The sequence below is a fragment of the Rana temporaria genome, chromosome 1 (assembly GCF_905171775.1).
Source record: "Rana temporaria chromosome 1, aRanTem1.1, whole genome shotgun sequence".
Taxonomy (NCBI): Eukaryota; Metazoa; Chordata; class Amphibia; order Anura; family Ranidae; genus Rana; species Rana temporaria.
The window spans coordinates 506,771,388-506,788,126 of NC_053489.1; the positions used below are offsets into that span (position 1 = coordinate 506,771,388).

Sequence of the window (16,739 nt, forward strand, 5' to 3'; positions counted from 1 at the left end):
CCAAAAAATAGTTGCTTAATCGTGACCAATTTTGTCATATGCCTTTGCTGCGGGAGCCCCAGGAGAATAATCCTGATGATTTTAGGAATTATCTCCGGATGACAGACTCCTGCTTTCAGAAACTATTGGCATTGTTGTCCCCCTATATTAGGAAGCAGGACATGAGGCTTGTTATTACTCCAGAGCAAAGGCTCTGGTGATGGGGAGAAGTCTCCAGAATCTCAAGTTTGAGGCCCCATACACACGAGAGGATTTATCCGCGGATACGGTCCAGCGGACCGTATCCGCGGATAAATCCTCTCGAGGATTTCAGAAGATTTCTATGCGATGGCGTGTACACACCATCGCATTGAAATCCGCGCCGAAATCCTCTGGCGATGACGTGTCGCGCCGTCGCCGCGATTATGACGCGGCGACGGGCGCGACGCTGTCATATAAGGAATTCCACGCATGCGTCAAATCATTACGACGCGTGCGGGGAATCCCTTTGGACGGATGGATCCGGTGAGTCTGTACAGACGAGCGGATCCATCCTTTGGGATGGACTTCAGCAGATGGATTTGTTGAGCATGTCAGCAAATATTCATCTGCTGAAAATCCATCCCAGGGGAGATTTATCCGCGGATAAATATCCGCCGGAGTGTACACACCATAGAATCTATCCGCTGAAACCCATTCGATGGGATTTATCTGCGGATAGATTCTATGGTGTGTACGGGGCCTACCACTGGGATCTCCCCCCAGGCTCTGTGACTCATTATTCCAGAGACCTGTTCTGCCATCATTGCTGCCATCCTGCAGAAGGACTATATTCAGGTAAGTTTTCTCCTTCAACATAACATTATATGTATTTAATGTTTTCTAATGTATTGTAATAATTTCTTGATTCCATCATTCCCATTATTGTAATAAAAATGGTATATGGCGCACGATCCAATAAAGCATATAAAAATAAAATGAGGTATATAAGGTTATAATCAAATAAAGTCCATCTAGAAAAATTAGAAAAAAGTAAGTGCTAGTGTCCAAGAAGAGTCCAAAATAAAGTATGAATGGTGGCTGTAGGAAACACTTGGCAGCAGCACCTGAAGCAGAAGCAGACTTCTGAAGGAATCAAAGAAAAAGACAAGATGCGCCAATCTAAGTGCAGTGAGACGTAATTTAATAATTAAATAAGTAGAAAACAGCAGAATGGCTACTCACAAAAGGAGAATTAATACAGGCAATGAATGGGATGCAGGCAATGAGATGCAAGCCTGGAGTCACTGTGGTGTCATCGTCTGTAAGGATCCATATCCAGGGCAGCAGCACGCTGAGAATGTTCACACTCGAGGATTAGGAAGCCAGTGGAGACGAGAGGATGCAGCGTACGTTCCACAGTGGGGCGCAGCGTGCCGTCGTCGCACCGGAAGTGACGTGGAAGTCCAGGCCAGCCAATTGGATCGGATCGGATCTGTTTAGAAATGTCCCTGCACAACATGAGATTACTATAAGAAAAAAGTTATTTAATACTGCTTGCGGCTTTAACCACTTGCTTACTGGGCACATAAACCCCCCTCCTGACCAGGTGAAATTTCAGCTTTCGGCACTGCGTCGCTTTAACTAACAATTGCGCGGTCGTGCGACGTGGCTCCCGAACAAAATTGACGTCCTTTTTTCCCCACAAGTAGAGCTTTATTTTGGTGGTATTTGATCGCCTGTGCGGTTTTTATTTTTTGCGCTATAAACAAAAAAGTGCGACAATTTTGAAAAAAATACAATATTTTTTACTTCTTGCTATAATAAATATCCCAATTTAAAAAAAAAAAAACATTTTTTTTCTCAGTTTAGGCCGATACATATTCTTCTACATATTTTTGGTAAAAAAAAAAAAAAATCGTAAAAAAGTTATAGCGCTTACAAAATAGGGGACAGAATTATTATTTTTTATTATTATTTTTTTACTAGAAATGGCGGCGATCTGCGATTTTTATTGGGACTGCGATGTTATGGCGGACACATCGGACACATTTTTGGCGCCATTCACATTTATACTGCGATCAGTGCTATAAATATGCACTAATTACAGTATAAATGTGACTGGCATTGAAGGGGTTAACACTAGGGGGTGAGGAAGGGGTTAAATATGTTTCCTATGAAGTGTTCTAACTGTAGGTGGAGGGGGGGTGACTGGGGGGGTGACCGATCTGTGTCTCTATGTACAAGAGACACAGATCGGTCTCCCCTCCAGAGACAGCACCGCTGTCTCTGTGTAAAACGGCAATGAGAGATGATCTCATATGTTTACATATGAGATCATCTCTCATTGGCCGCACAGATCGCAAACGGCCACTCTGATTGGCCGTTCACGGCGATCTGTAATTGGCTGTGTCCAAGGGACACGGCCAACACAGATTTTCCCCGCTGTGCGCTCTGGAGCGCGCGCGGGGACCGCCCAAAGGGGCGGACGTCAATTGACGTCCTGTTGGCTTTTGGGATCCGCGCTGTAGCCGTCAATTGACGGCAGGCGGATCCCAAGTGGTTAATGTAATGTTTGGTCCCTGCAATATGGATAAAAATCATTGAAAAAAATAGCATGAGTTGCCCCGCCACCACTCCCCCCAGGTCATTACAAGACCCAGTGCCGATCCTGACCTCCCTGGGGCCCTAAGCAAAATGACATGGCCCATTAAAAATGAGAAGCGAGGGGCGCTGACGACAGTGACATGTCACATTAAAGAAAGTTGAGAAGTGGGGGGAGGGGGTGTTCTGCTGTCGGAAATTACTCAGCGAGTTTAGAAGCGGGGTGAGGGGGAAAAAATGACTTCTCACCAGGCGGGGCCTCTAGTAATTTGGGGGGCCCTTTGCAGCTTTGCGTGGCCCTAAGCGGCTTGCATAGTGAGCCTATAGGGAGGATCGGCCCTGACAAGACCCTTTGGCCCTATATACTTTGAACAGCAGTATACAGGCTGTGCAAACAAGACAAGGACTGTAGGTATGTTAAGTAGAATCTGAACCATGTCATACTTTGCTCCTGCATATTGCACAATTTCCTAAAGAGACCCTCAACAAACGACATGGCACTTGTGCCTGATGAGGCCATTGATGTTCCAGTGGTGGCCCGTGAGCCTGTGGCCATACAGGCTTGGCCCCCCAAAGCGCATGTGCTGTGTGGCAACAATATGTCGATTATTTTAGGGGTGGGGGGCCATTACAATGCCAGATCTTGGCTGAATAAATAATTTTTTTGGGAAAGAAAAATTCTAGAAAAAAGGGGGGTTGCCATCCGGGGCCCCCTTTGAACAAATTCTGTGAAGAACTCCTGTTCTCTGAAGGCCTCCATTATTTCTGCAAGTCAAAATTTAGCAAAAAAAGCTAATGTCAGTCAAGCCTTAGCTTTCTCCCCATATCTAACCCACAAAACTCATCCACTGATCATAAAGTCCAAAATCAAGTTTCGTATCGTCGTACTGCACGATCGTTTTTCCGACGTTTTCTACCGACTGTGAACGACGTTCTCACTCACGCAATATCCCTTTATACACTGCGCATGCAAGAAGCTCTGCACGTTTCCCCGCCCATGACGATCGTTTTAGTAATTGCCACGCCCCTTTTCGGTCGGTCAATGCAAGACGGTGAAGACCTGATGGAGGAGACTCAGGAGAGACAGCAAGCTGCAACCTCAAGGCAGGAGAGAGACCAGGCACACACCAGGAGTTACAAAGCCACCAACATGTCCTTCGATGAGATGGTGGAGATGGTTGCTATTCTTAAAAAGGAGGACTATGATTGTAAAAATGGGCCTTACAAGAACCCAAAGAAGGTCAAGGCCCAGATAATGGAGAAGGTTCAGAGGACTCTCCATCAGAAATTCAAGGTGCATAGGTCAAGGGAGCAATTAAGGAAAAGGTGAACTGACCTTAAAAGAAGAGAGCCGGAGCAGATGGAGAGGATTCGAAGAGTCATCAGAAGACGTAAGTAATTTTCATGTGTACTCTGATTATTTGTTTTTATTATTTTGCGGCATGTGCTTTTTCTTTCAGGTTGTGTATATATACAGTTCAAGAATAGATGTCTCAAGGTTCATGTTTGTGGGCATAATAATTGGTTGTTCATTCTATTTATGATCTTTTTATGTGAGACCAATTATTTTTTTTTTTTTTAATTAGATTCAGGTTATGTGTATTAAAACTTAGTATAGTCATAGAGACCATTTTAAGAAATAAAACATTTCTAATAAAATGTAAGAGAAGACAGAATACAATAATAGTATAGAACAAAGAAAAGGGAGGAGGAAGAAGGAAAGCAAGAGCGGGATGGAAGGGGGAGGGGGGGGAAAGATGAGAGTGCTCTCCAATCTAGAGTATAGATCATAAACAGCAAAAGATCACAGATACATTTAAGCATTTATATTATAATTAATCCAGGGTTCCCATACAGTTTCAAACCAAGCAATTTTATCTTCTTTGAGAGCAGACAACCTTTCATTAACCATAATCCATGACAGTTTGCTTTTTAATAAACTAAACGGAATCGTAGATGTCTTCCAGGATTTGGCTATAGAAATTCTAGCTGCAATAAATATGAATGTTATAAATTTTACCATTTGTTTTGATGTATCCCTCACTTGTAATCCCAATAATGCATTTAGTGGTGACTTTGTGAGATTCACATTGGTTAAGGAATAGATAAAATTATATGTACGAATCCAAAACTTTCTTACTTTTTGACAGGTCCACCATATGTGATACATGGTCCCCTCAGTGTTACAACCTCTATAACAGTTAGGTGAAGCACCTTGGACAAATGAAGCCAAACGAGCAGGAACCATGTACCATCTTAATAAGACTTTATAATTCGCTTCAATCAATGAAGTATTAATAAGAGATTTAGAAGCATTTATGGATAATTTGTTCCATTCAATAAGTCCCATAGAAGAACCAGTATCTTGTTCCCATTGTCGCATATAAAATAGTTTGTGAGAGTTCAAGGACAGTATGTTATAGATTGAGGAAATATGCCCAGACTGTTTATCGAAAGATTTGCAAAGATACTCTATGGGAGTGAGTATAGACAAATTAGAGACGTGATGTAATTTCAATAAGAAATTCTTAATTAGAGTATAACGGTGAATTTCCGAGTCAGGCAAATTATATTTATCTCTCAGCACCGATTCTGTTAATACGCCTCTGTGATCACACAGATCTGCAATCCTTATTAATCCTTTATTGGTCCACCACGAAAAGTCTTGCGGACGCAATCCAGGGAGAAAGGAGGAATTATTAAGTAACGGAGCCAAGGGAGTATGTGGAGACTTAAGTTTGTGAATGGTGGAAAGTCTGTCCCATAAATGAAGGGAAAAAGATAAAGATGGGCATAAAATTGCTGGTCTGTCTTTACATTTCATCCACATTAAGTGACTAATATCGGGGTATAGGAAGGATTCAAGATTCATCCACAGAGGCCTAGCCTGTGTAGTATGAAAGTGAATCAATTGAGATATTAAAGTAGCTGGAAAATATTTTAGTAGATCGGGCATACCCAAACCACCTCCAGTTTTAGGAGTATATAATGTTTGTTTATTCACTCTAGGTTTTTTACCATTCCATACATAGCTGAGTAATTTTGCTTGGAATTTCTTCAAATCGGTATGTAATATAGATATTGGAAGGCACCTAAATAGGTATAATATTTTTGGTAAAATTATCATTTTAATTGAATGCAGTCTACCGAACCATGAAGGTGGACTAGTATACCAATCTAGAAGATTCTTCAGTATTTTATCATAGAGGGGAGGATAATTATGTTTGTATAAAGTAGTAATAGTAGGAGTGAGATTAATTCCTAGGTAGGGTAATGATTCCTTATTGAATTTAAAGGGGAAGGATGCGCTTAAAGAACGTATTATGGAGGGATGTAGAGATATGTTGAGAACTTGTGACTTAGAATGGTTAACATGTAACCCTGAAAAGGATGCAAAATGGTTCAATACCACATAAAGATTTGGAATTGATGTGATTGGAGATGATAGGAGTAGAAGAATATCGTCCGCGAATAACGCGCATTTGTGTTCCCGATCACCACAGACAACCCCCAAAATATCAGGATGTTCCCTTATCTTGATTGCTAACGGTTCAATTGCCAAAACAAATAGTAAAGGAGAAAGGGGACATCCCTGGAGGGTACCTCTACCAATGTTTATATCTTGAGACTTGTAACCTTTCACTACTAATTTTGCAGTAGGGATGTTATATATCATTTTAAGTGTCGTAATAAATTTTTCGCCAAAACCGTAACGTAATGTTAACCCAATTTCGAGTGCGTGTAAGTGTGGTTGTTTTTGTGGGAGGGGGGGTGGGCGTACTAAGCACAAGCTTACCTCGCATATCACACCCACCGGGAGCCGGGCTAAGACCACCAAACTCAATTTACATGTAGCTGAGCACGGGATCCGAACCTCTAGCTGCAAAGGTGAATGGCTTGTCAGCGCAGTGCCAATCGCGTCGAGCCACCGCAGCTCCCCAATACTTGGTTGTTCATTGTATTTAAGATCTTCTTATGTGAGACCAATTTTTTATTTAATGTAGATGTGTTATTAACTAGATTTAAATAATCCAACTTAAGTCAATATACAGTAAAAGGAGAGTATGCTCAGCTCAGCAGTTGGTTACACATATGGACTCAGTAGCACAAGTGTTGGCATGGCCGATCCGCCCTAGAGGCTCACTATGCAAGCCGCTTAGGGCCCCGCAAAGCTGCAAAGCGCCCCCCAAATTACTAGAGACCCCGCCTGGTAAGAAGTAATTTTCGCCCCCTCATCCCGCTTCTCAACTCGCTGGCTGCATGGGAGAAGAGGCAAGAAGAAGTCAGCACCCCTTGCTTCTCAATTTCATGTAAGATGTCATTTCCGACAGCAGAACACCCCCTCCCCCCACTTCTCAACTTTCTTTAATGTGACATGTCACTGTCGTCAGCCCCCCCCGCTTCTCATTTTTAATGTGCCATGTCATTTTGCTTAGGGCCCCAGGGAGGTCAGGATCGGCACTGAGTGTTGGCCACAAGAACAACCTAGTTAGGGTGTCACACAGAGGTCATACAGTGGATACTTGGTGTTTTTCCATGTAGGAAACTTGGCCAAAGATAGAGAAATGCAGCAGCTTTAGTAATGGATAAAATCCTGTGTTAAGCTTAGAAGGATTGTAAAAACAGACAATTGTACCACACTTTATAAAAATAATGATTGATATTCCTCTTTTAGACCTCTAATCTTTTTGATTCATATATCCCTTTTTTTACAATCTCATAGGGTGCAATCAAGCTTCAGCAGTGGAGCCGACCAACCCCACACAGAGCCAAGCCCCACCCTCGCCGGATGTGCAGGAAGTGGAAAATGCCACCACATCAGGTCAGTGTCATACAGCACAGCTTCAGGTAATAGATGTAGGCCTGCATAATTGTAATACATTTTTCAGGAGGTGTTCGTGCTGTTGGGGGAGGATTGGACACCTACAGTGCCCAGGTCTTAATTGGGGAGATCTTGTCCTGCAGGGCAGAAATAGAGGACATAAACCTCGCCTTAGGGCAGCTTAAAAAGAAAACCCAAGTGGTGGACCGAAAACTCAAGAATCTGATTGATGTGCTGGGGAGGGTTTAAAAAAAAATAGATGTAGACAAGTTTTTTAAAGCAAAAATATATTTCTTGACAAAAAAAATAATTTCTATTAAGATATTTTTTGAAAAAATAAAAATGACACATTTTAAGTGTGAAACAATAAATATTTTTGGATACTCAACAATGTGTGGCTTATTATTATATCACTGCTGCCTAAAAGAACACATCTAGATTGTGGTGTTTACATTGACAATGATGAGTATTTAGTACAGGAAAATAAACATGACACTATGATAATGTAGGAGAAAGCTAGAATGAACTCAAATTAGAAAAGAATCAAACAAAGAAAAATACTAGAACAGGGGCAGAAAAATGGGCCTTAGGCACTGGTGGCGGTCCCACAACACTGCAACCCCTCACAGATAATGTCATTGGAGCGCAGCAAAGAGCCACATGCAAAGTATTGCATCAAAAATTGTTATTATACGCCCTTGTTAAACAGAAAAATTGGGCCTTAGGCACTGGTGGGGGTGGACAGAACCAACAATGTTCTTACTAGCTATCAGCAAGATCATTGAGGAGGAAAAGGATTTTGAGTCAGCAGCATAACAGGACAGTCACTCAGCATCAGTATAGGCAGTCTACAAGGGATCTGACATTTCCAAAAAAATTATTCAGTTACATCAGCATCAGGTGCTTGGTAGCAATTGTTAATCCAAGCCTGATTAATTTTTATGAAGGTCAGTCGATCGACGGAGTCGGTGGAGAGGCCCACCTTGTGATCGGTCACAAAGCCTCCAGCAGCACTGAATGTGCGTTCTGAAAGAACGCTGGATGCAGGACAAACCAGTAGCTCAATTGCATACTGTGCAAGCTCTGGCCAGTGATCCATCCTCAAGACCCAGTAAGCCAGAGGATTTTCGGCGGAAGAGGTGTCCAAGTCTGATCTTGCCCCTAGGTATTTCCGCACCATGTAAACCAGACGCTGGCGATGGTTGCTGGAACCTTGGGGCTGCGGACTAAAAAATTGTCTGGACGCATCGGTCAGACAGCCACCTTCTCCATCGCTCCTTCTGTGACTCACCGAAGCCTCAGCAACACGTTGTCCAGGACCTGGATTTGGTAATCCCCCAGGTTCTGGGAACGCGTTGCACAGACCTTTCTGCAAGGCCTCCCGAAGATGTTTCATCTTCTGCTCCCTCTGCGACAGCAAGATAAGCTCCGCAACGTTACTCTTGTAATGTGGATCAAGGAGAGTTGCCAGCCAGTAATGATCCCTCTCCTTGATACCACGAATCCGAGGATCCTTACGCAGGCTTTGCAGGATCAGGGAGGCCATGCAGCATAGGTTTGCTGAGGCATTTGGGGCACAGTCCTCTGGGTCACTGAGGACGACAGGATCTGCAGCCACCTCATCCCAGCCACGTAAAAGTCCATGGGTTCCTTGGGACTGTAAGTGATCCCTTGAAGACTGCTGCTGCTGATGCTGAGTGCTAGGCTCCACCTCCATGCTGCTGATACAATCATCCTCCTCCACCTCGTCCTCCTCGTCCTCTTCCTGTGTGCTAGGCGGGCATGCAGGACCACTGTCTGGATAAAGGGGGCCTTGAGAGGTTAGGAAGTCCTCCTCTTCCTCCCTCTGTTCTGCCTCAAGGGCCCTGTCCATTATTCCACGTAGCATGTGCTCCAACATGTGAATACGAGGGACAGTCTCACTGAGGCATGCACTGTCACTGCTCACCATCCTCGTGGCCTCCTCAAATGGTGACAGGACAGTGCATGCATCCCTGATCAAGGCCCACTGGCGTGGGGAAAAAAAACAAGTTCCCCTGACCCAGTTCTGCTGCCATATTGGCACAGGTACTCATTGATGGGCCTCTGCTGCGTGTGCAGCCGCTGCAGCATGGCCAATGTAGAGTTCCATCTGGTGGGCATGTCACAGATTAGGCGGTTCTTTATTCCCTTTGGAGGTCTGTCAGCCAAGCACTGGCATTATATGAGCTTCGGAAATGCACACAGACTTTCCTGGCCTGCGTCAGGACATCCTATAAGCCCGGGTACCTGCCCAAGAACCGCTGCACCACCAAATTCAGAACATGAGCAAAACAGGGCACATGGGTCAGTTGTCCCTGTCGCAGGGCAGAGAGGAGGTTGGTGCCATTGTCGCTAACCACCATTCCTGGCTTAAGCTTGGGTGGCGTCAACCACCTCTGAGCCTGCCCGTGTAGAGCTGACAGAACCTCTGCCCCAGTGTGGCTCCTGTCTCCCAAGCACACCAGCTCTAGCACCGCATGGCATCTCTTGGCCTGCATTCCTGCGTAGCCCCTCGTACGCCTACGGAGCACGGCTGGTTCCGAGGAAACATCAACACAGGAAGAGGCCACAGAGGAAGAAGAAGAGGAGGAGGGGGTGGAGGAGAGAGGTGTGTCACAACCAGTAGTAGTGTTTTGGAGGCGTAGTGGCGTCCAGCAAGGCATGGACATTGCCTTCCACATGGCGGTAGAGAGCCGGAATCGCCTTCCGTGAGAAAAAGTGGCATTTGGGGACTTGCCACTGAGGTACAGCACATTCCACAAACTCACGGAAGGGGGCAGACTCTACCAACTGAAAAGGCAGCAGTTGAAGTGCTAGCAATTTCGCTAAGCTAGCATTCAACCGCTGGGCATGTGGATGGCTGAGAGAGTACTTCTTTTGGCGCTGCAGCAGCTGGGGCAGGGAAATTTGTCTGGTCAGTAGATTGCCCGCATGTACTACTAGGTTGTGACACACCTATTTCTACACCTTCAGTCCTATCAGTGCAGGCTTCAGAGAGGACTGAGGGTCTAGTAGGGTTGGAGGTCCCAGCTGATGAGGGGCAAGGGGAGGTCCACTTTGTTCTTTGTTGTGGGTCTTTCTGGTATGCTTGCCAATGAACTGCATGGCAGGTCGACATATGTCTGGTCAAGCATGTGGTGCCCAAGTGGGTGATGTTTTGGCCACGCGAGATACGCTTAAGACATATGTTGCAAATAGCAACGATGCGATCTGATGCACATGTCTCAAAAAAGGCCCACACCAAAGAACTTTTGCAGTAACGTTCAGACACAGCAGCGCCCTGCACAGGCGTAGCTCTGCGATGTAATGCAGTTGGTGTGCTGCCCTTAAGCTGGCCCCTGGAGGGCATCCTGCCTTTTTGGAGATGTGCCTGTGCCTCGTCCTCCTCCTCCACCTCCTCTTCCTCCTCCTCTCTCCTATCAGGCACCCGCGTAGAGTCAATGACCTCATCACTGTTGAAAACCTGGCAGTATGGTGCAGCTGGGGGAACATGACTGCCAGATTGCTGTCCCTCTCGGGCACCCCCTCACTCTGGGCTCACATTACTGCCTTTCTCTATCTGTATTCCATCACCGGAGCCTTCAAAACGCTGCACATCTTCATGCAGCATGTACCCAACACTGTGTTGAAACAGTTTGGGAGACTCCTCAGGAGGACATGGTTGGACAAGGGAAGGAGTTAGTGATGCCATTGTGCAGAGGGAAGAGGACGCCTTGGCAGACAAAGTAAGCTCAGCCTGGGTGAGAGACGATGAGGAGGATGAGGACGGCTTGGTCATCCACTCTACTAATTTCTCTGCATGTTAAGGCTCAACACGGCCAGCTCCCGAAAATAAGGACAAGCGTGTCAAACGGCCACGTGCTGAAGAGGATACAACGTGTCCACCACCAGCGTTGCCTCTAGATGCAGAGCCTGCTTGCCCTCGTGCCTCTCTGCCTCTTTGTTGTCCTTCCAGACATTGTAATGGCCTGCACAGGACAAAATCAGTACACACACCTCATACCTTTATGTACAAACTGGAGAGGACAAGTGCAGTAACAGCAACTACGTTTAGGTGCTATTAAACAGGACAAGTGCAGTAACACCGAGTACGTTTAGGTGCTATTAAACAGGACAAGTGCAGTAACAGCAACTACGTTAAGGTGCTATTAAACAGGACAAGTGCAGTAACCCCGAGTACGTTTAGGTGCTATTAAACAGGACAAGTGCAGTAACAGCAACTACGTTAAGGTGCTATTAAACAGGACAAGTGCAGTAACACCGAGTACGTTTAGGAGCTATTAAACAGGACAAGTGCAGTAACAGCAACTACGTTTTAGGTGCTATTAAACCGGACAAGTGCAGTAACACCGAGTACGTTTAGGTGTTATTAAACCGGACAAGTGCAGTAACACCGAGTACGTTTAGGTGCTATTAAACAGGACAAGTGCAGTAACACCGAGTACGTTTAGGTGTTATTAAACCGGACAAGTGCAGTAACACCTTGTACGTTTAGGTGCTATTAAACAGGACAAGTGCAGTAACAGCAACTAATTATAAACTCACAAAAGTTTCTGCTTAAACAATTTGTATGGAATCAAAAGAGACTCCGCTGCATGCATGATCAGCTTATCAAGTACAAACTAGGTGGTATGGTAGATGTCAAAGGCTACTACTATACGACCTGTCTAGTTCAAATGCATCACTAGTTTCCAACCCCCTGTAAGACTCAGTGGGTAGATATATAATCCTCCCTAGCCCCAGGCAAAGATTTACATCTCCTGTTACTGGTGGATTGTTGGATACCTGTTGCTCTGGATACCCTGCCTCCCACTATTATGGCTTCCATATTGGTTTGGAGAGCACTCCAAACAAACCTGAAACAACCCAAACCCAATTCTGAGGCCAAAGTACCCATCACAGTTTTCAAGGTGCTGTTACCTCATTTGAAACAACCAGATTGGCCTCGATAAAATATTTGTTGGGTGACTGACCTCTATGATAATGGAAAACTCAAGGGCATTAAAAAACGATGTATGGAATATAATCTGTCCATGGCTAAAACCTTTCAACTATTTGGAAATGCCGCTACCTAACCACTACCCCTTCCATTCAGTTTAATTATCTTAATTTAGGGGTATAGGACTTCTATCAGGGTTTGTCTAGTACTGCTAAAGGTATATTGTACTTCTATAACCTTTTGCAGGATAAAACGTTGCTCTCTAAAACTATTCCTATCTTAGCGTGGGAGAGGAAAATTAAACTAACAGTCATGACCTCCCAATGGTGCAGTGCACTTCATTACTGAAAATACAGATTGCATTACATAACAGCTTAACCGCTTAATCACCGCCTTATAGCTGAAATACGGCTACAAGGCGGTTCCTTAACTCTGGGAGGATGTCCATGGACGTCGTCCCAGAATCGCGCCCCTTGAACCCGGCGCATCACGGATCGCGGTAAATTGCCGCTGATAGCGTCCAATGACAGAGCCATCGGTACAGTGTGAGAGGGGGAGCGCGGGTGTCAGCAGCGCTGTGGCTGGTTCTCCGACTATAGCAGTCACAGATCCATCCCTGCTCAGCCATCCCTGCAACCCCCGCCCCAATACTCTGCAATACACTCTGCAATACCCCCTGCAATACACTCTGCAATACCCCCTGTGCTAATACTCTGCAATACCCCCTGCGCTAATACTCTGCAATACCCCCTGCGCCAGTACTCTGCAATACCCCCTGCGCCAGTACTCTGCAATACCCCTTGCGCCAGTACTCTGCAATACCCCCTGCGCCAGTACTCTGCAATACCCCTGCGCCAATACTCTGCAATACCCCCTGCGCCAGTACTCTGCAATACCCCCTGCGCCAGTACTCTGCAATACCCCCTGCGCCAATACTCTGCAATACCCCCTGCGCCAATACTCTGCAATACCCCCTGCGCCAATACTCTGCAATACCCCCTGCGCCAATACTCTGAAATACCCTCACACCAATACTCTGAAATACACTCGCACCAATACTCTGCAATACCCCCGCACCAATACTCTGCAACACCCTCGCACCAATACTCTGCAATACCCCAGCTCCAATACTCTGCAATACCCCCGCACCAATACTCTGCAATACCCTCGCACCAATACTCTGCAATACCCTCGCACCAATACTCTGCAATACCCCCACACCACTACTCTGCAATACCCCCGCACCAATACTCTGCAATACCCCCGCGCCAGTACTCTGCAATACCCCCTGCGCCAGTACTCTGCAATACCCCCCGCACCAATACTCTGCAATACCCCCCGCACCAATACTCTGCAATACCCCCTGCGCCAATACTCTGCAATACCCCCGCACCAATACTCTGCAATACCCCCACACCAATACTCTGCAATACCCTTGCACCAATACTCTGCAATACCCCCCGCACAATACTCTGCAATACCCCCGCACAATACTCTGCAATACCCCCACACAATACTCTGCAATACCCAGAAAATACTCTGGAAAAAAATGTGTTTTAACCACTTCCTGCCCGCTGGCCGTCATATGACGTCCTTGACTTTGTGCTTTGGCGGACACATGGACACATGGAGCTTTGGCGGACACATGGAGCGGACCCAGAAACGGTCCGCTCCGTGTGAACAATATAAAAAAAAATCAAATAATTAAAGCGCCCCTGTTCCCGTGTGCTCATATACAGAAGCGACCGCACTCGTAAGTCCCGCCCACATATGAAAACGGTGTTCAAACCACACATGTGAGGTATCGCTGCGAACATTAGAGCGAGAGCAATAATTTTGGCCCTAGACCTCTTCTCCGACTAAAAAGATGTAACCAGTAAAAATATTTAAAGTGTCACCTATGGGGATTTTTAAGTAGCAAAGTTTGGCACCATTCCACAAGCGTGTGCAATTTTGAAAGGTGACATGTTGGGTATCTATTGACTTCATATTTCATATTATGCAAAAACATTGGGCTAACTTTAAAGTTTTTTTTTTTAAAGCACAAAACTGTTTTATTTCCAAAAATACGCGTTTGAAAAATTGCTGCGAAAATACAGTGCGTGATAAAAAATTGCAACGACCGCCATTGTATTCTCTAGGGTCTTTGCTAAAAAAGCATATATAATGTTTTGGGGTTCTATGTAATTTTCTTGCAAATAAATGATGATTTTTTCCATGTAGGAGAGAAATGTCAGAATTGACCTGGGTGCTCCAGAACGCCTGATGGTGCTCCCTGCATGTTGGGCCTCTGTATGTGGCCATGCTGTGTAAAAGTCTCACACATGTGGTATCGCCATACTCGGGAGAAATAGCAGAATGTGTTTTGGGGTGTAATTTGTGGTATGCATATGCTGTGTGTGAGAAATAACCTGCTAATATGAACATTTTGTGAAAAAAATATTGATTTTGCAAAGAATTGTGGGAAAAAATGACAACTTCAAAAAACTCACAATGCCTCTTTCTAAATACCTTGGAATGTCTTCTTTCCAAAAAGGGGTCATTTGGGGGGGTATTTGTACTTTTCTGGCATGTTAGGGTCTCAAGAAATGAGAGAGGCTGTCAGTACATCAGGTATGATCAAATTGATAAATTTTCAGTAATTGAAATTGGTAATTGGTAATTGGTACTAGGGTTGTCCCGATACCGATACTAGTATCGGTATCGGGACCAATACCAGGCATTTGCCCGAGTACTTGTACTCGGGCAAATGCTCCCGATGCTTCACCCGATACTTGTACTGTCAGCGGTGATCAGTGCGTGGGGAAGTTGCAAGCACCGATCACCGCTGTATAGATTTAAAATTAATTTCTGCGCTTCTCTCTACACCCCTCCCCCCGCCCGGTGATCGGTGCTTGTAACTCCCCCACAAATAATTGTAAAAAATTAAAAACAAATTATTAAAGATAAAAAAAAACGACTAAAACATGTGCCGCTGTCACATGAGATAAAAAAAAAGTATCAGTATTCGGTATCGGCGAGTACTTGAAAAAAAGTATCGGTACTTGTACTCGGTCTTAAAAAAGTGGTATCGGGACAACCCTAATTGGTACCATAGCTTGTAGACCCTATAACTTTCACCCAGACTTAATAATAACCAATTTTTTATTTATTTTTTAACAAAGATATGTAGCAGTATACATTATAGGCCAAATTTATGACGAAAAATGACTTTTTTTGCAAAATTTTATAATAGAAATGAAGAAAAATTCATTTGTTTTACAAAATTTTCGTTCTTTTTTCATTTAAAGCGAAAAAAATAAAAACCGCAGAGGTGATCAAATACTACCAAAATAAAGCTCTATTTGTGGGGAAAAAAAGACAAAAATTTTCATTTGGTTACAGTGTTGAATGACTGAGTTATGGTCATTCAAAATGTGAGAGCACCGAAAGCTGAAAATTGGTCTGGTCATTAAGGGGGTTTATGTGCCTGGTGGTCAAGTGGTTAAATATCAGTTGAAACAACCACTAAATGGGGTTGTAGTACCTTTGACATGACACAGCAATGATAAACTTCCTTGTAGAATCAATAACCTTGTAAAATAACAATTAAACAGAACGCCTGTATTTCACAAATCCAACCGTTACTATACTGAAGGTAAGTAAGTGGTTAGCAACGTGAAATTAAATTAGACATTTGTTATGTCAAAAAATTGGAAACTATGCAAATGAAAAATATTGAAAATGTAATATTTAGAGAAAAATCTACAAGGTGGTTATTGATTCGGGAGAATAATTATCAATTATATAATTATCAATGAATCAATATTTAAGAGAACACAAATGAATATAAGATAAAAATCAACACAACATAATTACCCGTTCTAAAACGGCTACTGGTCTGAATTGCTGGATACCAGAGTTTTTAGAATGGCTGCCATGGCTTTTTAAGATGGATACTCTTAAAGAGGAATTACTTCTTGCGACCTCCAAGTTCCAAAGCATAAGGTGTTCAGGAATCTTCATGAATGTAAAAGTGTGAGTTGTCTGTGTGTATGACTGATGGTAATCAAATGTTGTGAGTGTCCTTGAGTGTCATCTCTCTTGCTTCTAAATACTATCTCAGACAATAAGATCATAACATTTATAATAGGCTCAGCCCAAAAGGCATGGCTTATTTTCCATTGGTTAAAGAAATATCGAATGATTTACCTTGAATTTCAGGTAATACAACCTTCCACCACTAGGCATGTCTGAGGGCAGAAAAATGTGTTCTGAACTCTGTTAAATGATATGTTCTATTTCATAATGTGTATCTGTTTGGAATATATATATATATATATATATATATATATATATATATATATATATATATATATATATTATACAATACTCTTAGTATAACTTTAACCACTT

At 43.9% G+C, this 16,739-nt stretch overlaps 1 long non-coding RNA gene across 1 annotated transcript; it reads left to right on the plus strand.

Annotated features, from left to right (window-relative positions):
- The first annotated feature begins 7,342 nt into the window (after nt 1–7,342).
- On the plus strand, nt 7,343–7,675 carry LOC120924991. Its single transcript, XR_005746505.1, has 2 exons — nt 7,343–7,384; nt 7,452–7,675. It is a non-coding gene; the product is annotated as an uncharacterized LOC120924991 (long non-coding RNA).
- The last annotated feature ends 9,064 nt before the right edge of the window (nt 7,676–16,739 follow it).